Below are 27,772 nucleotides of genomic sequence, written 5' to 3' on the forward strand. Positions count from 1 at the left end.
GCGCATAACTATCCTCAAAGAAACAAAAATATTCCCACCAAGCACATATTCTTGACCTTTACCCACTCAGAGATTCCGCAAAATATAACTGCCGGCTTTATCCGATGCTCCAGCCGTCCCTATATACCGGACCCACGGCGCTAGTTTATATGCCAACGGTACGGGCACGGTACAAAGTCTTACCATAGCCGATCAACGCGTGCAAAATGCGAAGCACAGGATCATCCTACCGACAACTCTTCCTCCAACACCCTATCTTGTGTGAACAGCCGTACGCCACCTGTGGCATACTCCCGCAAGCGCGAAAAATTTTAATTAGAAAAAAAAGGTCATCAACATAAAAAGGTCACAGAGAACATCACATTCCCAGAGGTGCGGAAGAGGTTCGCCTCTTTCCTCCTGGAGAGGTACGCCGATTCAGGTCGTCGGGGGGCGGAGCGGCGTGTGGTTTCTATAGGAACCTAGATCCGCGAGTCTGACTTGGTCCCTCATCGGCCTTCCACTGGGTTGCTTCAGGCATCCCAACCTGAAACCACACCGATTGATGAGGCAGCAGCTGTTTTGGTGCAAACAGCTTCAATCGGGACCGCTGGCGCTTCTCCGCTACCTCCACATCCTTCAGTGCATTGGAGGGTGCCTAGGGGATGGACAACGGGGAGCCCCGCATCGGCTCCCACCGCCACCACACCGACCGTGCCACCTATGGAGCTCCCGACGCCTGTGGCGGTGGCCAGTCAAACGAAGAGTCCATGAAGGGGGGCCAAGTCTGGGGGTCCGGTCCGTCGGGCACCCCCAAGACATCTGACGACGAGATGGACGTTGGGTTGTTCCTGCCTGCAACGCAGGTCAAGGAGCGGCTTCCGGCGTCCAAGCCAACAGAAAGGCCCAAAAAGTCCCTTCCGAGAGTACAGGCCCCCGAAAGACAACACATAAACACGCACGCACTTTAGTCATTCCTAATTATAAATAATTGGAACGGAAAACATCGTCCAGTAGTACTGCAGTGGCCTCCTTAAAAATCTTGACAATATGTATGAGATTATCTTGCCAATCAGCCAAGTACCATGTGTCTCCAAGAAAATCACCTCAATTCCAAAGAATAAATTTCCTATATAGCTACATTGTTTGGCTGCAAGGCGGCAGGCGGCAGGCCCTCTTCGGGCGGTCTGGCCATTGTCGCCGGAAATGATTAGCATGCCACCCTTTCGCTTTAAACACTGTCCTTGATGCTGTGGCAATACCGACGATATATTTAATAGCTTGTGAAAGGTATGCTCCATTTACACAGCTCGAGATTTTGTACTTCTGAGATATGATGTCAAGGCACTGGTTCACCAACTACCCAAACCATATATCCGCACAGGCTACTTTAATGCCCCCAAGTCTCTTTGGGGCTAGTCTCGCACGGATGCCCGATGTCGCCTGATAGTTTTTAACATCCTTTAAATACTTTTGAACAAGAAACAGCATACATACTAAAACAATTGAACACAAGAAAACTCACATATTGACTTGGCTCTTGGTTCCGCAGTTATCTTTCTTTGTCTTGAGTGGGGCGTTGCACGGACCCATATGGTAGTGATCACTTCCCCACTTCACTAACATAAAGAGGTAAAGGCCCTTGCAGTTGATATTCCTATAACACGTTCAATGCATCAAAAGCAAACCGGTTTACGTTCACGGAAACATTTAAACTACACCACACATCCATAAAACACCTACACGTGGAAGAAACAGCCCGACTCATCACGGCGGACATCCTCGCCGCCGCCGAAAAGTTCATTCCCAATGCCTCCGGTGGCCCAAGCAACGAAATGAGGCTGTGGTGGCATGACTACTGTTGGTGGTCGCGAGAGGCCAAAGACAAGGCGTGGGCTATTCATTGGTACTCCATGTCGGATAGTTTCATTTCTTTTAAACTTGCAAAGGCTTTTGGAAGGGGTTGCGTGGTGAGGCGAAAAGGAACAGTTGGCGCGTCTTCCTCAGTTCCATCAACTCATGTATAGGCACACGCAAAGTATGGACTCATATACGTAAACTCAAAGGACAACAAACGCACAGCCTGTCCCTCGCTAGTACAACGGGAGACACACTGGAGGACCAGGCTAACACACTTGCACAACACTTTCAACATGTGTCCATTTCAGCACACTACACCGACACTTTCATAAAACACAAATCATCCTGTGAGATATCCTTGCTAGATAATTATGTCTACTTCCCGTTATAACACTTCCTTCTCACTTCATGAGCTGAAGATCGTACTCAGCATTTCTAAACCTTCAGCTCAAGGCGCAGACACTATTACATACTATATGATGCAACACTTACACGCAGACACACTTGAAGCACTGCTTCAGCTCTACAACAAATTACTTTTTTTCGGGGCGCCTTCCTGGGTCTTGGACGGAGGCATCGTAGTGGCATTTCTGAAGTAGTGCCCTTCCTGTCCCGCAAGTTATCGTCCCATCGCCCCGGCAAGCAGCCTCTGTAAGGTGCTCGAGAAGACTATCAATATCAATAGGAGGCGCATGTACATCTTAGAGAACAATAGTATTCTCGAGAGCTTCCAGGCCGGCGTCAGGGCGCGGAGATCCACCAACAATCAACTGGTTGTGTTGGAATTGTGTGTCTACGTAAGATGCCTTCATCCGCAAGATGCCTTGATCCATAACCAAGTTTGCATAGGTCGTCTTCGATATGGGAAAGGCGTATTGCACGGCCTGGTGGTAGGATATCTTATACGACCATAAGTCGTGTGGCGTTTTTGGCAACATGCTGAACACTCTCGCTAGCTGCGTTTCAAAAAGAACCTTTCCAGTGAGGGTTCGCAGAGCACTTTACAATGTATATGTGCAGGAAAATGCCGCCCCTCAAGCCGGTGTCTTGAGCTGTACCCTATTAATTGTAAGAATGAACTCTCTCGAAATGCTTTGCCACACACCATTTGGTGCTCCATTTATGTACATGACGTTCACATATCTATTGGGTCTTGTAACTTCTCAATTTGTGAATGCCAAGTCCAGCTTGGGGTGAAAAAACTTGCTGGCTGGGAAGAATCAAACGGTTTTAAACTGAACCCGGGGAGGAGCACTTGTGTTGTGTGCTCCGGCAAGCGCGGGATTAGGGCGGACTCTGAGGTTGCCCTTCATCGTACATCTATTTCTGTAAAAAAGGAGTACAAGTTTTTAGGTGTCATACTTGGTGAAAAACTTACGTTCATTCCCCACTTAAAACAGCTTAAACATAAACGCCTGAAAACACTGAACATTCTGATGGTCCTGTCCCACCGATCCTATGGTATAGAAGAAGAACTCCCTCTTCGTACCTTTACCGCCCTAGTCGGGTCTGGGTTAGACAATGTAGTGGCGTGTATGGGTCGGCATAAAAAAAACTAAAATTTCGTGATCCAGTGCTTCATTTGGGCCTGCTCCTAGCATCTCGTGCGTTCCGCGCTAGCCCGTCCCAGAGTCTGTACATTGAAAGTAACAAATGATGCCTTGAACATCAACGAGTGTAAAAAGATTCATTATATGCTTTTAGGGTATTATGATAGAATAACCATTCTTTAAAACCTGTCCTCAACACTACATCTGCAACCCAGCTATACTGAAATAGTGAATTTGTTTCTTTGCCCTACTCACTGACGGTGAGACACGGGGCTTCAGGTCTTCGCGTTGGGTTTTTTATGCATGCACATCGTCATCATTTTCTGACGTTGTACCACCATGGCAACTACAGCCTGTTTGTTGTGATTTTATTATGAAAATAGATAAAAGCAGTGTTCCGAGTGCTGCGATTCTGCAGCAGCTCTTGTCCCTGCACGATGAATATAAATGTGCCGAATTTTACATGCGTCGAAAGCGTCATTTATGGTGCCTTGCACCGCTCATGGTCCTAACTTTAATTCTTGCAGAAAAATGAGCGTACGCACCACTATCTTCTCAGCAGAAGCATACGGCAGTTTCATTACCGTTTGGCGCACTCATTAAAAACAAGTTCCAAAGTCAGTCACCTTTACAGATTCCTTGCGTTTTGTGCGAGCATTGGGATCTCACAGGCCTAGAAAAAGCCACTTTGTCAATGTAGTTTTGGCGACATAGTGTCTGCATGTGCAAAGCAGTTCAGCTAGTCCTGTGCTGGGCTAGAGGCCATGCGGGAATCGCAGGGGAACGAGACCGCAATCGAATGGCTACCGCTGCTGAACTTACAAATACAGTGAACATGACTATACCTTACACCGACATAAAGCAACACATAAGACAACACCTTCGCAACACATGGCAAGCCGACTAGAGCACACAGATAGACAACAAGTTACACATAGCAAAACCGCACTAAGGACGATACACTACTGACTCACACAACAGATTCATCGAAGTTTCCTTAGCTAGATAGCCAATAGGCCACACACACGCGACACACTCCCATCTGTTCACTGGATCTTCAAGACCCTTGTGCCGCAGGTGTGGGGAGGGCCTTGCCGTAATTCACGTTCTTATTACTTGCAAACGACTCCACAGAAACATACGCAAACATTTCCCACAACTATACAGACAACAAATCCCACTACACGCAGCACTGTTTTTAGCGGATGATGCCATGATTCCTCTACAGAGCACTTTTTTGTTTATTAGCGAAATATAATTTTTACAGCTTATTTCCTATAACTCCTAGTTCTTGCACCTAATTTCATGCCATGCACTATCACTTTTACACCCGCCATCCTCATTGGCTTTTACTGACTTTAATTTCGCATTTTTTTCAGCAAATTTATAGTTTACAACTTCATCCTTCGTACAGATCCAGTTTTTCGGCGCTATTTTTTCTAGTTGGCCTTGCGCCATAAACATCCAACCATCATTATCTTTATTTAGCCCCCCTTGCGCGATTAGAACAAATTTTAAACATTTTAAAACTAAGTGAAACAAGAAAGATTTTAAAACAGCGCCAACTACGCAACAACAGCTGTCTGCACAAGTTTGTGGATTTGGTATTTTTACTTGGGAAAAGTAGGCTAATTCACCGACGGGACGCAAAAAAAACCAAAACAAAAAAAGTACAAGATAAAAAAGTATTGACATTCCAAATGTTTATCTCTTTCTAACCTTTTCCCCTTCCCGGAGATCAAAACAGGAGAACTGACGATACAATCGCGGGAATTAAAAGTAATCGGATTGATTTACTCTATCTCACGCGATTAGAACAAATTGAAAACATTGTACAACCAAGTTTAACAAGAAAGATTTCCAAACAGCGCCAACTGTTCAACAACGCTATTTGCGCACCAAGCTTGCCCATTCACGTATTCATAATAGCTGAAATTAGTCTTATTAACCTACTGGAAGCAAAACGAAACCCAAACGACGAAAAAGGTGAAGTGTAAGAAATACGAAAATCACCTTAAACTGTGCCCCGGGGTTTGTTGCTATTCAGTGGTGCTCGCGCCGTCATTAGAGCGATGCTTCGCTGCCCGAGATTTGATGGCGCAAAGTACAGCGGAAGAAATCAGGCGTGCCTCCGAAATGTGCCTCGCTGCAAAAGCTGAACCAAGCATTCTATTATCAGGTCTAGTTTAGGCCTATCTGGTTACCGGTCGTAAAACCCGAGAAATAAACGAGGTGTACTGTTGAATTGCAGGTCACTGAGGTGGACACGGGAGGTCTATGTCTTAATCACTGCCGCAATTTTCATCGTTGGATTTTTGTTGGTCGTTGCCAGTACCCTAATCCTCACTGGAAGCGGTAGGAAGACGACGGCTACATTTTAACCTTCTTGCATCTTTCCATGCCAGCTTCGCCAAGCTATGAAATCTAAACTGAAAAAATGATGAGCCTGTGTACTCCGAAAAGGTGAATAAGCAGCGACACTTTTGAGCGTACGACATACAGGTTACACAGAACTTATTTTGCAGGGGTAACCAAAGTATACTTTACTTGCGCGTTGACGGGGTCAATTCAAGAGAAGGCCGCCACAGTTATAGCCGTCTTCTGCAGAACACTGGTGACACAGTCGGATTTGTTGTAAAGCATTTTTCTCCACACGCACAGAAAACGTGCAAAGAAATCAAGGTTCTGCCTATCCCAAATTCCGGTAACTTTTCAGATAAGATAAGCAGCCTCAGGTGGCCGCATGTCAGCTCGACGCATGTCAGCTCGCTTTCTTGTGAATAATCGACAAAACACTAATCTCATGCGGCTCGTACTATGTACGTAATTGCATCCAATGCATCCCCCGGCCGGCTCGTACTCTCCCATTTTCGGTTTTCTCACGATAAACACGTAAGAAGTTTGCTTAACCGAATTCACGTTTGCTGCGTTGGAGTGCTCGCGTTATCTACTGGAAAATATTTCTGTTGAACTTAGAACACTACCATGAGGTGTCGGCTTACGTAAGCTCTTTTCTATGCTTAGATGGAAATGTTTTCAACGGCAATTCGCTGATTTACTTTCGCAAATATCAATGAAGAGTTTATTTTCCATTATTTTCGATGATTATTAATTATTTTCAATTTTCAATGCCTCAAATCTGTCCAACGTTGTCTTTTTCTAAACAATTTTGGCACGTATAAAGTAATTTTTGCCGATTTCTGTGTTCGGAAACGTGTTGTAGATATACACTCGTTCATTAGTTTTTAAACTCTTAATGAGATGGCCGAATCGGTGAACATGCATACATACATACATACATACATACATAGATACATACATACATACATACATACATACATACATACATACATACATACATACATGCATACATACATACATACATACTTACATACATACGTACTTACATAAAGACATACATATACACATACAAAAATACGTACATACATACATACATGCATACATACATACGTACATAGATACATACCACATTGGCTCGCATAATGATCGCACTCGCGTAATGATCACACCCCTAATGTGCAACGTCAAAATACGACTTTTTATTCCCCGCGCAATGAGCTCACCTCGAACTTGACGCGGCCATATATCGTGTGTGTGGAAAATCTAGGTGACGATGTTCGTGCTTACTTATGCTTCCTCCTCTTTCAACGCAGACATGAGAGCGTTATTGCCGCAGACTTCCCTATATTAGCGATATCGGAAAGCATGAGTTTATATTTGGTGCAGAAGAAGATCTCACTAAATGCACATAATGTATAATGAGACAAATTAAAAAAATGCGCTCAGCTTGCTGCGTTGCCAGCCGTGTCTTGTTTGATGTCCTGCACTGTGACAGCAGCAGCCGCTATTCATCGACCTTTTCTCACCTCGCTGCAAACTCGTTCGGGTGCCTTGCGTAATTCATGAAAACTCTGCATTTTGCATCTCTGCATTTTGCGTCAGTGTAGCATTATGTTTTTATTAATTATGTTCGTCATGTCCATGAGACCTATCATAAAATTTCAGAGCTGCAACTTGCTTGCGTGTTCTGCACTGAAACTTAATGGCGAGAAATTTACCCTGCATAATCAACGCAAACCTAAATTTGAACTATATTTTTGACAAAAAGTGCAACCATTACGCGAGTAAATACAGTACATAGATAAATACACATATTACTGTGTACATACATACACACATACATACGTACATACATACATACATAACTACATGCATACTTACATATACACACATATATACATTCATACGTACGTACCTTCATACACACATACATACACATACGTACGTGCATTACATACATACATGCTCACGTACAGTCTTTGTCAAAATTTTGTGGGCCACGGCGACGTGGCCGGAGCAGGCGCGCGGCCGAGCAGGGGCCCTGTGCTTGTTGTTTTCGGCTGGTTCCGCGGCTAAAGAAAGTGACGAGAACTTTCGCGCTTCCTTTTGAATTATGGCTGGTGCGATAAGGGCAGCGGTGCCAGGTTCTCAGAGCAGTCGCACTTTGCTTCAGCGCAGTCACTTCGCGCGGCACTTGTCGTGCCGGACACACTTCAAAAGAAACAGCAAAAGACCGCCTCGCTCTCTTCAGCCGCTCAACCAGCCGAAAGCGGCAAGCGCAGCGCCCCTTTTTGGTCGCACGCCTGCTTCGGCCACGGTCGTCCTGGCCCACAAAATTTTGACAAAGAGTGTACGTCGGTAAATACATACATACACACATACATACTTATTACATACATACGTACATACATACATACTGTGGTGACACCATCGTCATCGTAATCATCAGTGCCACAATCACCATCAGCGGTGCCTGGCCAGCGTCAGCAGTTCTGTGCCACGCACTCGAGATCGAACACGACTGCGCACCTGGGCAGTAGCTTGTCTTCGCTGCTCCCACTACTGGCCAGGCCTACGCTCTCCAAATTAATGTAGTAAGCCACATTAGCTACACTGACAAAAGTCTGCTTCATATACTACGCACGTTTGTACATATATACACACATACATATGTACACATACATATATACATACTACATACATACATACATACATACACACACACACACACACACATACATACATACATACATACATACATACATACATACATACATACATACATACATACATACATACATACATACATACATACATACATACATACCGTACATACATACATAGAGACCAGAAGTTTCTGCTTCAAGTAGCCCAAAAAAGACTTTCGTTTTAGAAATTCGTTTTGGGTGCGCTCACGGCCCAACTCCCAACGTCGTTTGTTCCGAAGACAAACATCCCGGTCTGTTATCCAGGGGAGCTCTCGCAATCTAATCATACGCCATTCAAAACGCGTGAAGGCACACCTGGACGCGTCTTTCAACGTGCGTGATGTAGGGCACCACGCCCTTTAAATGGCTCACGAATAAAACACCCGTGCGGCGACGGCTGTTAATATTTATAATCGCTAAATATACACGAGAAAATTCACCCTAGCCACATTACATACTCTAAGGTGAATACTGGGAGGTCAACTGACGCAATGTATTCGGGCTGTGTCTATGCCCCTGACAGGTGGATTCTTTCGGTACGCGTGACTGACATCTTTAACTGCAAACACGGCAGTCCTATCGGCCCAACATTATTGCGATAATAATTATTTTTCCTGTCTACGGATTTGTCACCAGAACAATCCACCACTGGTAAATCTCCCGCTGGGTATGCGCCATTCATCATTGTCATCATGAAAGCACCCCTGTCATTAAAGTTGGTCCCCGCTAAGCGCATCCATTGCCGAGGTCTGCCTTGCGACGTTCTTCCGCTATATTTTTGGTGCCGTTAAACCTAGGAGGATGACCGCACACGACGAAGGAGACCACCGACGTCCCCTCTGGCCTAAGGCACCCCGTTTCGTTGACTGCTGTTTCAGCTGATCAGCCCCGCCCACAGCCGGAGGTCGCCATGCCTGGCCCAGACCACCCAGTGACGACCGACGACATTAAGTGTCGAATGGATAATCTGCGCCGGCAGCAACGCATCCTTCGCGTCGCTACTGCGAAACTGCTCAAGGCAGCGAATGAGCTTTTGGAAGCCCAGTCTTTATCTTCGCATAATTCTCAAGCGGCCATTGACCTTCTTGCAAGTAAAGATGCCGCACTGTACGAGATTGAAGGGAGAATGGTAGAACTGCTTGGCCATGACAAACTGGACCAGGACTACTTCGACGCGTTCGCTTGCCGAGAAAAGATATGCTGCACCCTCATGTGGCTGCGCGATGCTTTGAAGGTCCCAATGTCGTCTTGCATGACAGCCACCACCAATGGCACATTAGGTACGCTAATTTGTCCTCTCCCATTGACTTTTGTGTTCGACGGCGTTCGGGCGGCAACGCATCGAAGCGACCCCCTGAAGTGCGCTCACTTACATCGACCTCAAAGGTTACCTTGCCAACGTTTCAGGTTACGACTGTTAAGGTTGAGCCGCATGAACTGCAGATGCTTGGGAGCCTTTTCGAGAGGACTACGCGCGAGCACAGGGAGTTGTCCGAGATGGAGCTGACAGATGCGCGGTCGTCAACGTCTATCACGCCGAGAAAATGAAGGGAGAGTGCACAGAGTGTTATGCACATGACAACGTATGGAACATCGACTCGGTATAGCGTGACGTTAGCAGGTTGGTCAGAGTACAACAGCTCCAGGTTGGTCAAGCAGGGACCCGTTTCATTTAACGCAACGCGCTACGCTAGGAAGTGCTTCCTTCCAACTACAACAACAAGAAGAAGACGATGGAAACCAATTTGCCTGCAAACGTCTCCGAATTTTCCACAAAGAAACAAATTGTTGCTGCAGCTCAGGCTTAAAGATGCAAGGCCAAATACGAGCTGAACGAAAGGGCCTGCATGTGGGAGCCTGATACGAGGGAGCATCAAAAATCCCAACGGAAGAAGGGGCGCAGACTCCGAGGCTACGCCTGCCGCGCACAAGGACGATTGTGGGGCTGCCGTCCGAACAGACAACGAAAACCCTGGAGATTTCAAAGACCAGAAAGAGAAGGAAGAGCCACTACCGTGAGGGATCGAGTGTATCTTCCTTTCAGACAAAGGGAAGAGCAAACGCTTACTGGAAGTATTGAAAAGCCGACGAACTATAAGAAGCAGAGGGTTGCTACACGTTGTACCCAGGCACAAATCTGAGGTGTTCCATGTCAGCGATGTTGGGAACGCCGAGAAACCCTGTTCTGGCCGGTGCTAAGAGGCAGCGAGGCCCGGTTGAGGACCATCCGAACCATACATTCAGCTGACAAGAAGCACAAAAACTATCTCGCCAGGAGAGAAAAAACGAACGAAGGCAAGCACAAAGCCGGCATGTGTAAACCACTAGACTCCCTGCGCAACAGCTACAGTTTCACCAACATATTAGTACCTCCAAGACATATATTTCGCCACAATAACTGCAATGCTAATGGACTGAAACCTTCTGAGGCATCTAGACCCACAGTCTGGTTATCGTCCGCATTACATTGGTGGCACTTGGCTTTCCTGGGCAAGCACTGGTGGAGACGAAAGAGGGGATAGCATTCCCGGATCTCGTCGCAAGGATTGACCTTATGGACAGAAGAGAGAAAATGCTAGGATTACGGATTTATTGTGCGCCCATCGATAATCTCGAGCGCTCGAAGATGTTAAGAATCTCCGGCTGGGTAAGCGCCATTCCTCATAATCATCATGAAAGCACCCCTGTCATTAAAGTTGATCCCCGCTAAAGACAACCATGGCACAGGTCTGCCTTGCATCGTTCTTCCGTTATAACAAGTGTTACTACTGAGCGTGCTGACTACTTATTTGTGTTGGGAAAGAACTATAGAAGCCGAAGTGGAGAAGTGAATGCGCGTAAAGAAAAAGGACGGCTTAGAGGTCATTGTGGATAGCATTGTGGACAGGGACAAGGAGTGGAGAACGTGGAAGGGCGCTGTTACAAGGATAGAGCGCGAGAGAGGGAGATAACTATTTTTTTGCAGGGCTTTCTGTTGGGTTCCTCCCTCTTACAGGTAGCCTTCTTCCGTCCATGATGCTACCGTTCTCTACCGGCAGGAGCTCAAGGGAAAGGAGAGAGCCGGACACCAGCATCTTCCAATGCTCACGGGAATGAGTAGAGGGTGGTGTCGAATAAGGTTTCTGGGTGCATTGAAGTATAACGTCTCTAAGCGTTCGTGGTGGCATGCACAATTTTCGTTGTGCTTCGTGTTGACTTACGAGGATCAGGTGCATCAGTGTTGCGTGGGGATGCGTGTTATACCCCAGCTACACTAGGGTCCGAATCTCATTTCAACCAAATGTCATTTGACTGAAATGGGATGCTTCGTACGCCATTCAAATTCCGCCGTACTACACTACAATTTAAATGGCATTTCGAAGCTTTAGCATTTGCTCACCGTGCTGCATGGCGCTGCTGCTGTCGAGTTCTGTTTTTACACAATAATGGTACAATCAAATTTAGCTGCAGCCTTCCCTTTTAAAATGATATGAAATTTCTAATAACGTAAACTTTGACACGGTTTTTGCTTAATTCGGAATCCCAATCGACGTTTTTTGTGCGGTCTGGCTACACCGGTTCGTTGCTTGCTCGCACTGGTGCTGGGAGTACGGAAATACATCTTGATATCAGAATTTTAGGGAACGAGAAGTAAACAAAGTCCCACAATTAAGAATATTTTGTTTGTTTTAAGTAGGTCAGTAATGTATTTGTTTATGCTGTCGTGCAAATTTGTGCGCGAGAGGGCTAGAAATGGCATTTGAAACACCAAATGTCTCCCTCGGTGCTCATTTGGCTGGAATGTCATTTGAGCAAAATGGCATTTCGAAACGTAGTGCAGCAGCACAACTTCCCATTTGAGTCAAATGACATTTGGATCAAATTACATTCGGACGCTAGTGTAGCAGGGGTATTACACTACTTTTAGCCTAGTTCCCATCTCTTTGCTAGTTAGGAATAGAAACTACACTGGAGAATGAGTTCGATTGGAGTGGGAGAATACAAGGGGAGAGGAGAGTGGCTTGAAAAGGAGTAGTGGCGTTAGTGAAGAAATTTGGGGAGGTTTGAATCTAGATGAAAGCGCACCAGGGATATTTGAAGGAAACATAACAGGGTGCAAAAGTATATCGTAAGAGATCGGTGAAGGAAGAGAGGAGAGGAGGTTGAGAGAGAGTGTGCAGCAACAGCGGGAAGAAAAACTTGGACTTGGAGTCGTGTGTAAGGGGAGTAAAAAACATGAGGAGGAGAAAAGAATTTAAGAGGAATTTGTGATGATAATTTATATTTGAAAACGATAGTGAGGCGGGAGGAGTGTAGCAAGTGAGTAGGACAGAGGGATTACGATACAGAAAAGGAAGGGAGAGACAGTGAACGACAACATTGAGATAAGGGGAAGTGTCGAAAGTTTAGCAAAAAGGGCTGTATTTGTGCAAAAAAAATGTTAAGTGGGAGATCACCGAGTGTGAAGTCAAAAGGTAACGTGAAAGCACGGAAGACCAGCTAGGGGAGGAGGAAACAAGAAAGGGACTGTGCTGTTGTCAAGAAAATTTAGGTGGGAGCGGATAGAAGGTAGGGGAGCGATATCAGTGAAAAGACCGGCGGTTTAGAGGTGAAGGTTCACGCAATATAGAATAAAAAAAAGGGGAACGAAGATACACATTGCTGGTGGGTGGAGGACGAGAAATGAAAATACTTTAATAAGATCTTATGAATGCCCAAACGAGCATGGCCAACGCCCCTCGCCTTCAATAAACTGTAATAACAAATAAGCCGAACAGTGCAGCGCTGCATTTCATGCTTCATGTTGATACAGTATTTGCTGCAAGGCATTTGGGATCATGCCACATTGTGTGGGCTCTTCTTTTCTCTCTTTGGCATATATTCTGTGAAAATGTCATATGTTGGGAGAGGAAGAATGAGGTAGCAGAGGCCTTCATAAAGTCGTGGACTCGATGGAAGGGATATGTTTGTTTGGGAGTGAACAGGAGAGGGTGTTACTTTTAAAAACTTGCCTTATTTAGGGTCACAAAGCAGCGATATATTTTTGCTTTCTTATCTACTAGCAGCATCGGGAGCTCTAAGGTCCACACTTTTTGCGGCCGTGTGTGTGTGTGAATGTGCCTGTCTGTGTATGTGTGTTTGTTAGTGTGCGCGTGTGCGCACGTGCGTGTGCGTGTGTGTGGTGGGGGAGGGTTCCTCGTTTGGAGGTGTGAGGGTTCACGGAACGCGAAATCATTTGTGGACATATTTTCGTTCTCTAAATCTGTGAAACTGACGCTTTTCTTTCCTTGTAGCCTCTGAAATCCCTGTATTTGTTTTTCTCGCAATTTGGTGCAGGCCCTGAGGATGTACTTACGGCGCAAGTTCCCAGCAGCCGCGGTGATAACGGAGCCCCACAGCCTGATCTGATGAAAAGCGAGGTGACACTCCCTCCGACACCCCCGACTACGCGCCATGCTAAGTCGACAGCCAGAACGACGACACGGGAAACGACGATGCCTGCGACCACACCATGTGAGCCCTTATTGCAACACGTTCCCCAGAAGAAAGCGTAGAATAGAAAAAATTTGCCGGCATGTGGTAACTCCTCTGGAAACTCCGAAAGACGATAGTCATCTTCAAGCCGTGCCCTAACATGTTTCTCGCGCTCGCGCGCCTGTAAATTTCTTCCGGTATTGCATCGGTGTTTTCATGGCAAACGCACTACAAGTATATTCAAGCAAATTTCTTTTTCCCGCAGTTGGGCTGGCGCCGCCTCTTATTCATGTTCTTGGAATGCCGCCACAAGGTGTAGGCTTGTTCGCTGGTGTTTTTGTACATTTCAGTAAAAGCAACGTTTTCATGGTAATTTCTAGGCGCTATTGCCAAACTAGAGCGGGAACGTATTATTAAAAAACAGCCAGTACCACGTATGTTTTATGCTTTACCTGAAATATTCTAATATTTTCTTTTTAAAGAACAATACCGACAGGTATGAAGCGTGTTTGAAGATCTATGGATAATTTTTTTTATAAATAAATTCTTTTTCAAGAGTTCAGCATAATTTTGACTAGGCCGCTTAATCGAGGGATAGACAAACACACATTCGGAGATTCTAAAATTTTTCTGCTGAAAACACAAGGCTACTGTATTTAAAAGATAAACAAAGAATGACTTATCATCGAAAGTTAACGGCAAATGCAGTTGCAATACCGTAACTATGCTAGCCGTATCATCGTTTTTGGACGGGAATGACGTTTTTCATTTTTTTTGTTCGTTTAAGCACATCGCTTTAAATCAAAGTGTCCAAAAAGGGTCGATTGCGGCTGACAGCTGGAGAAATATGCTTGCTGTGATTCCTTTTTTCGCTCTAAAGCTGCAGGTCGAGCATTAACCAACAAATTCATATATATATATATATATATATATATATATATATATATATATATATATTTATAGACAAAAAATAAGGGTTGCCAGTCAAAAAACCTCGGAAAGCAAAGTGGAGGTTGTTGTGGGTCATAGAAAGAGATTCTTCATCTGTTTCTATGACCCACCGCAACCTCCCCTTTGCTTTCCGAGGTTTTTCGTGACTGCCAACACTTATTACTTATTTTCCGTCGTATTACACGGAGCCCCTCATTTCGCAATATATATACACATATCGATATGTATATATATATATATATGTATATATATATATATATATATATATATATATATATATATATATATATATATATATATATATATATATATATATATATATATATATATATATATATATATATATATATACAAGGGAAGAAAAACTTCGAACAAGGTAAAAGCACGACTGTGGCCTACGTTTCAGCAAAGAAAACTTGCTTTCCTCAGGGAAGCATGTTCTCAGGAAAGCAAGTTCTCTTTGCTGAAACGTAGGCCACAATCGTGCTTTTACATTGTTCGAAGTTTTTCTTATCTTGTGTTCTCTACCATCTGCAAAGTTCTACTACTCCCCATATATATTTATATTATATATATATATATAAAGAGAGAGAGAGAGGTTTTCGTGACTGCCAACACTTATTACTTATTTTCTGTCGTATTACACGGAGCCCCGCAATATATATATATATATATATATATATATATATATATATATAAAGAGAGAGAGAGAGAGAGATAGAACTCACAATGCGCGGAGAAATAGAATAGGTGAAGAGTCGGATACACAGCAAGAACAATAAACAAGGTTTACTTACGTAGCACCAACAGCATTTGCCTTCATCAGAGTATAATTACATGATTTTTTTGTCACAACAATTTGGAACACATTTCTTATATAGCTTTGCAGAAAACTGTGAGAATAAACGGAAGATTTCTCGGAAACGAAGAGTATGCATGCAGTCGGGCTACACCTATGTTACAACAACAACAAAGAAAAGAAGGAGAGAGAGTGAGAGAGAGAAAGGGGTTTTCTAAAGAAAGCAGTGTTCAAGGTTGCACCATGATGGGGCAACGTACGCAGCGTGGGCTGCAAGTTCAGATAATGCGGAAAACTGGACCGTCGCAAATTCAAAAGAAAGGAAAGAGTATACAATAGGGTATTCAGTGGTTGGGGAGACTGGTTGGGGCGGAAGAGACGATGGGTGTGCCCATCGCGGATGGAGATAATAGATAGAGGGCACAAAAGAGCATTGCACTGAAGCTAGCAACTGAACAGGAAATAAATAGGGTCTATAGAACACAAGGAGTAAACATTCCTAAGTGGTGGTGGGAACGCGGCCTTCTTTCCAAGGACAAACGGCATGTTTGAGCGGCATCAGGGTAATGAAGCTGCTGTATTTGGAGAGTTTCTGAGGATTCTGATGGTAAACTCCAGGGTAGGAATAAGGAACATTGGTATGAAAGTTATGAGGCCACCAATTTTAATCGAGAGATAAGCACCTTAGTTTTCCGTAACGTTCTTTAGTCCCAAGCCTTGCTGACCCAAACTTACAAATGAGATAAGATTCCCGAACCTCACGGTCGTTGTGGGTTTTGAAGGCGGATGCTCAAATTGTTGCTTTAAGATGTTCAAAGGCATGCCCGGTACGGTTCACATGTCTTTACAGGGGCAATAAGGGCAGCTTTTTGAGGGAGAGTGGTGAATATTGAACCGTATTGGGAAGGGCGTTTTAGTTTGGCCGATATATTGTCGCCTACAAAGAGTGCACTCTGGAATGTATACGACATTGGCGTACTCAATGTGAAAGTTAATTTTTATATTTACGTAGTAGCCTGAAGCCGTGCTGGTGGCACACTGTATAGTGGTCATGTGTTGGCATATTTTACATCGGGGTTTATTATAGGGCATGCAGGCAGTAATTTTTTCTTATTACGCCGGTAGACAATGCGTGGTGGTTCGGGGAACATGCATTTTAAGCGGTCACTTTGCATTAGGATCTGGTGGTGTTTTTATACTACTGTTGACACTCCTGGAGTGGAGGATGAGAGGGTTAAAACTACGTTAGTATGCGGATTACCGTTTGGGGCTTTTTTCTTACAGATTTCGTCACAGTTTCATTGGTTGGCTCGCACAACAGCGTCGAAGATAACTTGTTCGGGATATTTTTTCTTCAGGAGGGCGGTCTTGAGTTCTTGACAGTTTGATTAAAAGTCGGCTTGGCTTGAGCAAATTCTCCTAAATCGGTGGGCTTGGCTGTAAGGTATTGCTGTCGTGCAGTGTCTGACATGGCAACTTTGGAAGTGCAAATACTGCCACGTATCCGTCGGTTTTCACTACAGTTTAGTTTGAAGCCGACCTTGGGAGGCAGTAACGGCGACGTCCAGAACGTTTAGAGTGTATTCCGAATAGGAATGATCACAATAAATTCTAGGAAACGGCAGGTTCAATGCCTCTATGAAGGTGAGGAGCTCCACGTCACCGTGTGAATATATCATGAATATGTCATCCATATACCTAGTTCAGTAAAGTGGCTCTAAATTTAGGGTGTCAAGAAAGTTGCATTCGAGGTGAGCCAAAAAGACATTGGCGCAGTTAGGTTCGATTCAAGTTCCCATTTACGTTCCACTGACTTGGACGTAATAAACTTCTGCGAACTCAAAATCGGTAAGTTGAACAATAAGCCTAAGGAAAGTTTAGAGAGGAGAAGAATCCATAGGTGTGTCGCACGATGACTGCTCATACGCTAGGGATACAGCGGTGATGCCATCTTCATTAGGGATGTTAGTATACAGTGACGCAACATCGAGGGTGACTAGGAGGCAGTTATCAGGAATTTCAATTTTTGAGATGTCTTAGAGAAAGTTTTTGATATCCTTAATGAAGGAGGGAAAGCTGGGCGGAATGTCGGAAATGAGATTATCCACGTAGCACGAGAGGTCTCGGTAACAGTGCCAATGCCAGAAACAATGGGGACCCCGGGTTGTTGACCTTGTTAATCTTTGGGAGAAGACAGAATTTACCAGCTACTGGGCTTAAGGGGATCAGGGAACGAGCCGTAGTTTCATTAATTGTTTCATTTTTAACAAGCTGAGAAAGTTTGTCTTAGAAAATTTGCTCATAGTCTTGAGTTGGATCACTGGATAGTGCTTCATAGAACGTCCACACCGATAGTTGCTTATTGGCCTTGATAATATAGTCGGTTTTGTCAAGGGTTACGATGGTGCCTCCCTTGTCGCCATGTTTAATAATTTTGTCGGGACAACTTGCGAGTTCCTCTAGGGCTTTCTTTTTGTTGGTAGTCATGTTGTAGTGGAACGCAATTTGTGTTTGGTATGCTTTTCGCACATCCCGTTTGACAGCTTTGATGTACAGATCGAGGCAACTATCACGCTGTGTGGGAGTGGTCCAGTGCTTATAGCTAGTTAGGGTTCTGCAGGATTCTTCCGTCGTGGGGAGATCTTAGAAGCATTCTCGTAGGCTCACGTTTCTGGCGAAATAATCTAAGTCCTTAAAAAGTTGAAATTCATCAAAACCAACAGTAGCTGGGCAAAAGTTTAGGCACTTTGACAAGAGGTACATCTGAACTGGGAAGAGGGTAATGTTAAAAAGTTCATCACATTCCCGGCAAGATTTTTTTTGTGACGGCAGAAGAGGGAAAACTATTAGTACAGGGGCTTAACTGAACTGGTTGGGGTGCAGTAGTCGAAGCATTTATTACAGTCGTAGTTACATTATCGGTCGTATTGCCAGATTGGGGACAATTATTACTGCCGGACCTTGTTAGGTTCTCACGCGTGTGGCTAATGTTAGAAATCTTATCTCAGTTAAATTTTCGGGCTTTTGTTTGGGCTATGGCGGAGGCCATCTGGGATTCGTAGTGGCTTAAGAGGTTCAACCCTCTTTTGCTTAGTTCCAGACTATGTAGTTCCCTTTTTTTCGGAGAGATTGGGCCGTAGTTTCACAGTAATTCAGGAATATTTCAGGTAATTGTAAAGATGCTTTATCGAGTACCTGTTTCCACTTATTTATGTTGGACGGGGAGTGTTCGGTAGTAGCAGGTAGTATTCTAATCTAAGATTCCTGGGAGCAACCGCGGCAGTCAAATACTGTGCAAGAGCGGAAACGTGCAATTCGGAACGTATGCGCTTTTCAGTGATTTTTTGTAACTTTAAAAACTCTCTTCAAACGGGGAAGGAGGCCGCGTCACCTGTTTTTCTGTGTTGTAGTTCTCTGCTGTGTTTTTGCTGTGTTGCTGTGTTTTTCTCTGTTGCTGCTGTGCTGATTCTTTCGAAGGTTGTAAGGGTATCTGGCACGGAGGGCTGGATTTTGGACCCCGGAAGGTCTGGCGGACGCGCTGCTGTTGGTTTCCGTGGGCCTGGCTGTCACTGAAGATGCGGAGGTTGGGCGTCGCATGCTGTTGGTGCGGCGCTGGTCGGAGAGCTTCGTTGTGTCGCCACGGCCGTTAGCTCGGGGCGTTGTGGCAGCTCCAGGTTTCCAGTTGGGGGCGGCATGCCGCTGTCGCGACTCTCGTCCGTTGACTTCGGGTTTGGGGATGCTGGCGCTCGCGCGGGCGCCATGGTTGCGGTGGATCTGGGGGGCAGTGGCAGTAGGCCGCTGGCACGACACTGCTCCGGCATCCTTACACTGGATAGAATTTGAGGCAAAGGTGGAGAGTCGCTGTCATTTGGAAAGATAGCCAGGGCTTCAACTGGGTTGGCGGTGCATGCGAAGTCGCTCCACCCCAGAGGATTGTAGCGCCGTTGCATGATGCAGAGTGCACGAATTTGGCCGGCCAGCCAGGCCACACCCTCTAAGCTCGGGTGTAAGCCATCAGCAGTGAGTACTCGGAAGGCTGCAAGGTCCTCAAAGCCATGATCGACGAAGCAGACAAAGCATTAGTGGCGGCGAAATTCTCGGAGAATTGAGTTGAAACAGCGTGCCATTTCGTTGCAGCAGTGAGCGAAGCGAGAGATGCGGTAGTCGTGGTGGCGGTTAGCGGAGCGGGGGAAAATGAACCTGGCGTATATAGTGGAAATGTTCGGCCGAGATTCAAGAATGAGGTCAGTCCAAGAGCGGTAGTCAGAGAAAGCACGTTCAGCGGAAGTATAGCTGAGATCATTAGAACCAAAATGCAGAAAAAATGTAGTGGCCGAGGCAGGGAGTAAGTAGATCAGTGAGCGTGTGTCAGCAATGCATGCGCCAGGCTGAAAAACAAAATCGAGGGTTCCAGGGCAGATGGGATCGAAGTGATGACACAAATACTCCATCTTGGAGTCCCCGATCCCAACTGTTGTGCTTTCGGTCTTAAGAAATTTCGAGATGATGCCCTTTGCTGTGGCCATGTCAGCGCTCATGGTAGAAACACATCTAGAGAAAGTTAAAACTCACAAAGAATGCCGAAATAGTTTAAGTAAAGAACAAAGAAAGAGGAGAAAGAGAAAAGTAAAGAGGAACTACTTAGTCAACAACTGAGCAAAAGAGAGTTGAACGTTTAAGGCAACTACGAATCCCAGACGGCCTCCGCCATATCCCGAACAAAACCCCGAAAATTTAACCGAGATACGATTTCCAACACTGGCCACAGGCGTAAGAACCTAACAAGCTCCGGCAATAGTATTTGCCCCCACTCTGACAATACGACTAATAATGTCACTACGACTTTAATAAAGGCTTCGACTGCTGCACCACAACTAGTTCAGTTAAACCCCTGTACTAATAATTTTCCATCGTCTCTTTTCACAAAACAAAATCTTACCGGGAACGTGATGAACCTTTCAAGTATAACCCTCTCCGCAGTTCAGATGAACATCTTGTCAATGGGCTTGAACTTTTACCCGGCTACTGGTGGTGTTGATCAATTTCAACTTTTTAAAGGCAGATAATTTCGCCAGAAACACGAGGCTCCGAGAATACATCTACGATCACCCCGCCACATAAGAAGCCCGCAGAACCCTACCTAGCTATAAGCACTGGACCCCTCCCACACAGCGTGATAGTTGCCTCGACATGTACATCAAAGCTGTCAAACGCGATGTGCGAAAAGCATACCAAACACAAACTTTTTCTTCTACCACAACATGCCTACCAACGAAACGAAAGCCCTAGAGGAACTCGCAAGCTGTCCCGACATAATTATTAAGCCTGCGGACAAAGGAGGCGCCATCGTGATCCTTGACAAAACCGGCTATGTTAACGAGGCTAATAGGCAACTATCGGTATCAATGTTCTACAAGCAGTACTCAATGATCCCACTCAATACCATAAGCAAATTGTCAAAGATAACCTTGCTCCTTCCAGGGCTCCTTCCACGGCTCCTTCCCTGATCCCCTTAAGCCGAGTAGCCGGTAAATTCTATCTTCTCCAAAAGATTGACAAGGTGAACACCCCAGGGAGCCCCATTATTTCTGGCATTGGCGCTGTTACCGAAAACCTTACGCGCTTTGTGGATATTCTCATATGCGACATTCCGCCCAGCTTTCCCCCCTTTAATAAGGATACCAATGACTTTCTCTCAGACATCTGAAAAATTAAAATCCCTGATAACTGTCTCCTAGTCACCCTCGATGTTGCGTCACTGTATACTAACATCCCCCATGAAGATGGCATCGCCGCTGTATTCCTTTCGTATGAGCAGTTATCGTGCGACAAAACAACCGATTTTTCTGGTCTCCAAACTTTGCTTAGGCTTATTCTTGAACTTAAAAATTTTGAGTTCGACGGAGTTCATTATATGCAAGTCAGCGGAACGTTCATGGGAATGCGAATCAGACTTAACTAAGGTAATATCTTTATGGCTCACCTCAAAATAAACTTTCGTGACACCCACAATTTAAAGCCACTGTACTATAAAAGGTATATTGATAACATATTCATGATCTGGCAACACGGTGACGCGGAGCTCCTCACCTTCATTGAGGCATTTAACCTAGCCCACCCTAGTACTTCCCTTGCTTATTCCTATACGGAACAGAGTGTAAACTTTCTGAGCGTAACAGTTACTACCTTGCAAGGTCGGCTTCAAACTAAAATGTATAGAAAACGGACAGACACGCGGTAGTATTTACGCTTCCAATGTAGCCATGTCGGACACTGCAAGACCGCAATACCTTACAGCCAAGCCAACCGATTTAGGAGAATTTGCTTAAACCAAGGCAACTTTGACTCAAACATTCGAGAACTCAAGACCGCCCTCCTGAAAAAAAATACCCCGAACAAGTTATCGACGACGCTATTGTGCGAGCCAACCAATAAGACCGTAACCAAAACTGTAAGAAAAAAGCCCCAAACGGTAACCCGAAGCAAAATTACTTTTAACCCAATCATCCTCACTACAAAGAGTGTCAACCGTACTAAAAAAACATCACAATATCCTAATAAAGTGACCCCTTAAGAAGCATATTCCCCGAACCACCACGCGTTGTCTGTCGGCGTACTAAGAACTTCGGCGACTTTCTTACTAACTCTAGTATCAACCGACCGGAAACTACTGAATGCATGCCCTCTAATAAACCCTGTTGTAAAGTATGCCCACACGTGACCACTGCACAGCGCACCACCAGCCCGGCTTCAGACTACTACGAGAATATAAAAGGTAACTTTATTTGTGAGTCCGCTAAGGTCGTATACCTTCTAGAGTGCACTGTTCTTAGGCAAATATATATCGCCGAAACTAAAACACCCTTCCCAATGCGCTTCAATAATCACCGCTCTCTTGCAACAAGCAACCCTTATTTGCCCCTGTCAAGACATGTGAACAGTCCCGGGCATGCATTTGAACATCTTAAAGCAATGATTTTAGAATACGCTTTCAAAACCCACCACGACCGCGAGGTTCGGGAATTTTATCTCATTTATAAGTTTGGGTGAGCAGGCTTCAGACTAATGAAAGTTACGGAAAACTAACGTGCTTATCCCTCGATTAAAATTGGTGGCCTTATAACTTTTACATCTATGTTCATTATTCCTACCCTTGAGTTTACCATCAGAATCCGCAAAAACGTTTTAAATACAGCAGGTTTATTATCCTGATGCTGATCAATCATGCCATTTGTCCTTGGTAAGGACATATGGCATGTATCCTTTGTGATCTATAGACCCTACATATCTCCTGGTCAGTTTCTAGCGTCCGCCCCAACCAGTCTCTCCAACCATTGAATACCTTACTGTAAAATTTTTCCTTCCTTTCGAAACCGCGATTGTCCAGTTCTCCGCATTGATTGCATTGCAGCACAAGCCGCGCACGTTGCCCTGTCATGGTGCAACCTTGAACGCAGCTTCGTTAACACGACCCTTCTCTCTCTCTCGCTTTCTCACCTTTTATGTTGTTGTTTTTGTTGTGGTTGTTGTAACTTAGGCGTAGCCCGACTGGATGCATACCTTCCGTTTCCTAAACATCTTCCGCTCCTTCTCACAGTTTTCTGCAAAGCTACATAAGAAATGTGTTCCAAATGTTTTTCACAGCAACATCATGTAACTGTACTCTGATGAAAGTAAGTCCCGTTGCCGCTACGTAAGTAAAGCATGTTTGTTATTCTTGCTGTGTATCCGACTATATATATATATATATATATATATATATATATATATATATATATATATAACAAAGAAATAAGAGTTGGCAGTCAAGAAAACCTCCGAAAGCAAATGGGATGACTTGGCAGATCATTGAAACAGATAAAGAATTGGGAAAGAAAGAAAGTGCAGAAAAAATGTACGCCAGGTGGGATCCGAACCCACGACCTCCAGAATACCGGCCCACTTTCTTTCTTTCCAAACTCTTTATCTGTTTCAATAATCTACCGCATCATTCCCTTTGCTTTCCAATTTTTTCTCGACTGCCAACCCCTATTTCTGTGTTATTTTAAACCAGCCCCTCATTTCCTATTCTGATTCGCTATATAAGTATATCTATATCGCTATATATATATTGTGAGAACGTTCTGAGCATTGCGTCAGATTTACAGTGACAGAGACGTACACTGTGGGCAACCTCCTGTGCTTCATCTTCTTCCCCTCATAATCATTCTCATCACCATTCGACCAATTCCCCTCTTGGGAAGATCATCTTCATCAGAGGCTGGTTCTGGGTCTGCGGCGGTTGCAACGCTTCCTAATAAACGTCCTCCTGCACCTGTCCCTCAAGGTCCTCTCAAGTGGTGCAGGTGCGGGGTATCGATCCTGTCCTCTACGCCTTCTGGTAGCACCGCTGGAGCTCCGTTCCGGTCGCCGTTTACAGGCACAAGCCATGCAGCGTGAAGCCGGGAGCAACCCCACTGGCGCTTCTGCTGCGCCTCCGGCGTTTGCAGTGACCACCCGCCAGCGTGACCCACCGTTTTTCTACAGGCTCCGCGGCGAGGACGTCGATGACTGGCTTGACACCTATGTTCGGGTCAGTGCATTCAACCGCTGGGACGATACAGCTAAGCTACAGAACGTATCATTTTCCGTGAAAAAAGCGGCAGAAGCAAGATATTTCAACAATCAAGCCGACAGTGATGACTGTGCCAGCTTTGCCCAGAAGCTGCGCAAGGCCTTCGGCTCTCCAGCCCATCGTTCCGACGTGGCGAAAAGGAAGCTGTCTAGTCGTATTCAGCACCCTGAGGAGACGTATGCCTCATACATCGAGGATGTCGTTGCTCTGTGTCGCCGCGTTGACGAAAGCATGCCAGAGGCCGACAAGGTACGCCACCTTCTCAAAGGCATCTCTGCATTTGCATTCAATGCATTGGCGGTTCAGCATCCTAAAAGCGTCAGCGATGTACGCGAAACGTGTCAACGGCTAGATGAACTGCAGTCAATTCGCTTGCCACAGGAGGCTCGGGCTCCTCAACCGCATGGGGACATGGAATTACTGGCTATAATTCGCGAAATTTTCCGCCAAGAGCTGCAGCTACATGACCAGCCTACCCTTCCACGTGATTCCCTTTCGGAAGGATGGACCTCAGCTGCGCCGCCTTGTCAAGGAGGAGTTGGCATCCATGACGAGTCTGTTGCCAACCTCGTCTCCTCTTCCTACGACTCCCGTTCTGTCGTATTCGGCAATCGCCTCAAAGCCACCCTTGCCCCAAGAAGCTCCGCTGGCTCATGAGCATTTGACGGCGATCTCTCCAGCGCCTATGTCCCGCGACTATTACTACACCCACATGAGACCCCGGCGCCCGGCTTTCTTGAACGATCGTCCTGTCTGTTACTACTGCGGGATTAGTGGACACATTGCCCGTTTCTGCAGGCGACGTCAGCAGGATGAGCGACGAGGGTATGCACCATTTGAACGCGACCTCAGCTTTTCTTATGGCACTCGGTACAACACACCTGTTTCACCCCCTCGCCGCTCCTCTCCACCTCCAGCCCCTGTTGATACGCCTCAGTGTGACCGTTCTTCCCGGCGACGATCGCCCTCTCCTCCATCGCAACCATGGAATACATTGCACGTACATGTTGAAGGATTTGACGTTGATGCCCTCATTGACCCTGGAGCCAGTATATCAGTCCTTAGTAAAAATTTGTGTTCGCGGCTCAGGAAAGTGAGAACCCCTTATACTGGATCTACTTTGTGCGGTGCTAACCAAGTTGCGTTCGAACCATCCGGGTACTGTACAGTACGTGTATTGATTGAGGGAATTCGGCACCACGTCCAGTGCGCGGCCTTGTCCAGTTGCACTCACAAACTCATTTTAGGGTGAGACTTTCTCTCATCCGCCAACGCTGTCATCTCCTGCCAGTACCCGGGCATTGAAATCACCACTACAGACCATATAGAAAGTTCGGATGTCCAAGAGCAGTGTTTGGTGGCTAATGCGGATTACATTCTGAGCCCTGGATATGAGAGACGATTTTTGTTCATGGTGGAAAGTGTTCTTATGGTGACGTGCTCATCGTGCCCTACTCTCGGCTTCTCCCACGAGGTATTGTAATAGGCACCTGTCTTGTGCGCTTTACGCAAGGATCTGCCGCGCTCGTTGCCCTGAACACTAGCCCTGAGGCAACCCTCTTACGGCAAGGCACTACTATCCCTACCACTGCTCAGTCTGAAGCTGTCTTTATTGTTCCCCTCTGCTGTATTTCGTCAATTTTGAATTCGCCATCTGACCCGCCACGCCCTGCTTTATCCGCCACTATAAGCTCCGACCTCTCTCCAGAACAAGCCAATTCTTTGCTGGACCTCCTACAAAGGCACAAGTCGATATTCGATTCTCAGAGTACCACACTCGTGAAACATCCGTAACCACTCATCGAGTTGAAAAAGACGGTTCACAGATTATTCGCCGCCGACCATACCGCGTCTATTCTTCTGAGTGAAAAGTCATTAACGATAACGTTGCCGACATGCTCCAGCGCAAAACATATTCGTCCATCAAACAGTCCTTGGTCATCTCCTGTTGTCTTAGTGCGAAAAAAAGACGGATCCCTTCGATTTTGTATTGATTACCGAGCACTGAATCGAATCACACGAAAGGATGTTTATGCGATGCCTCGCATCGATGATGCCTTGGACTGTTTACAAGGAGCGGAATATTTTTCTAGTATCGACCTTTGATCTGGTTATTGGCAGATTCCAATGCATGAGGCGGATAAAGAAAAGACAGCGTTTGCCACCCCTGATGGACTATATGAGTTTAATGTGATGCCCTTTGGGCTATGTAACGCTCCCGCAACTTTCGAGCGCATGATAGATACGGTTCTCCGGGGTCTTAAATAGAAAACGTGCCTGTGTTATCTCGATGATATCGTTTTTTCTTTACCCTTTTCTGAACACTTAAAACAGCTGGATGAGGTCCTACCATGCCTTGCCAATGCTGGGCTTCAGCTCAACACCAAAAAGTGCCGTGTTGCCTCTCGAAGCATAAAAGTTCTCGGACACGTCGTCAGCCACGACGGGATTCGACCCGACCCAGACAAGATTTCTGCTGTGGTTATCTTCCCACGGCTCCAGCAGCAAAAACCTCAGCATAGCTTTCTTGGTCTGGCGTCTTAATTTCGGCGTTTTGTCCAGAATTTCGCTTCCTAACTTCGCCCCTCAACGCACTCCTTAACTCTGGAGCTCCCTTCGTCTGGACAGACAATTGTAAGCAGCTTTCCAACAGCTGAATACCGCGCTGACCTCTGGGCCGGTCCTCTGCCATTTTCACGAGTCCAGACCTGTACTTCTGCACACGGACGCCAGTGGCCACGGCCTTGGCGCTGTTCTACTGCAGTCGGATGGCAAATATCGAGAGAGCGTTATTTCTTCCGCCAGTCGTTCCCTAAGTACATCTGAGAAAAATTACACCATCACTGAGCAGGAGAGTCTCGCTGTGGTTTGGGCCATTCAGACATTTCGACCATACCTTTACGGACGCCACTTCACAGTAGTGACTGACCACCATGCATTATGCTGCTTGCAGACACTAAAAAATTTATCTGGGCGCCTCGGACTCTGGGTTCTCCGACTTCAGTAGTATGATTTTACCGTCACTTACAAGTCCGGGAAAAAGCACCACGACACGAACGCACTTTCGCCGTTCCCTCTTGAGTCGTCTACGACTTCCTCGTCATCGTCACCCGCTACCACCCTCCCTATCGCACCCGTCAACCACACAGCATTTATGACGGCCTGTCTCATTTGCCTACTCTTCAACGAGCAGACACATACTGCTGCACGATAATTGACCGGCATACCGACACAATACAACCACCGAACAGTTGGGCGCGTCGGCAGCTTCAGCACTTTCGGTTTTTGCATGGTATTTTGTACCATTCAAACCACCACTCGTCGGGCAACAGATGGGTCCCCGTTGTACCGTGCGCTATTCGACAGCAGATATTAAAAGCCCTTCATGACGATGCTTCAGCGGGTCACCTCGGCTTCCACAAAACTTACGACCACGTCCGCTCTCGTTTCTTCTGGCCTCTCCACCTATGTTGCCCGCTACATCGCTTCATGCCCA

The sequence above is a fragment of the Haemaphysalis longicornis genome, unplaced genomic scaffold (genome assembly GCF_048455015.1).
Source record: "Haemaphysalis longicornis isolate Haplotype H1 unplaced genomic scaffold, Haemaphysalis longicornis Haplotype H1 scaffold_5, whole genome shotgun sequence".
Lineage (NCBI taxonomy): Eukaryota > Metazoa > Arthropoda > Arachnida > Ixodida > Ixodidae > Haemaphysalis > Haemaphysalis longicornis.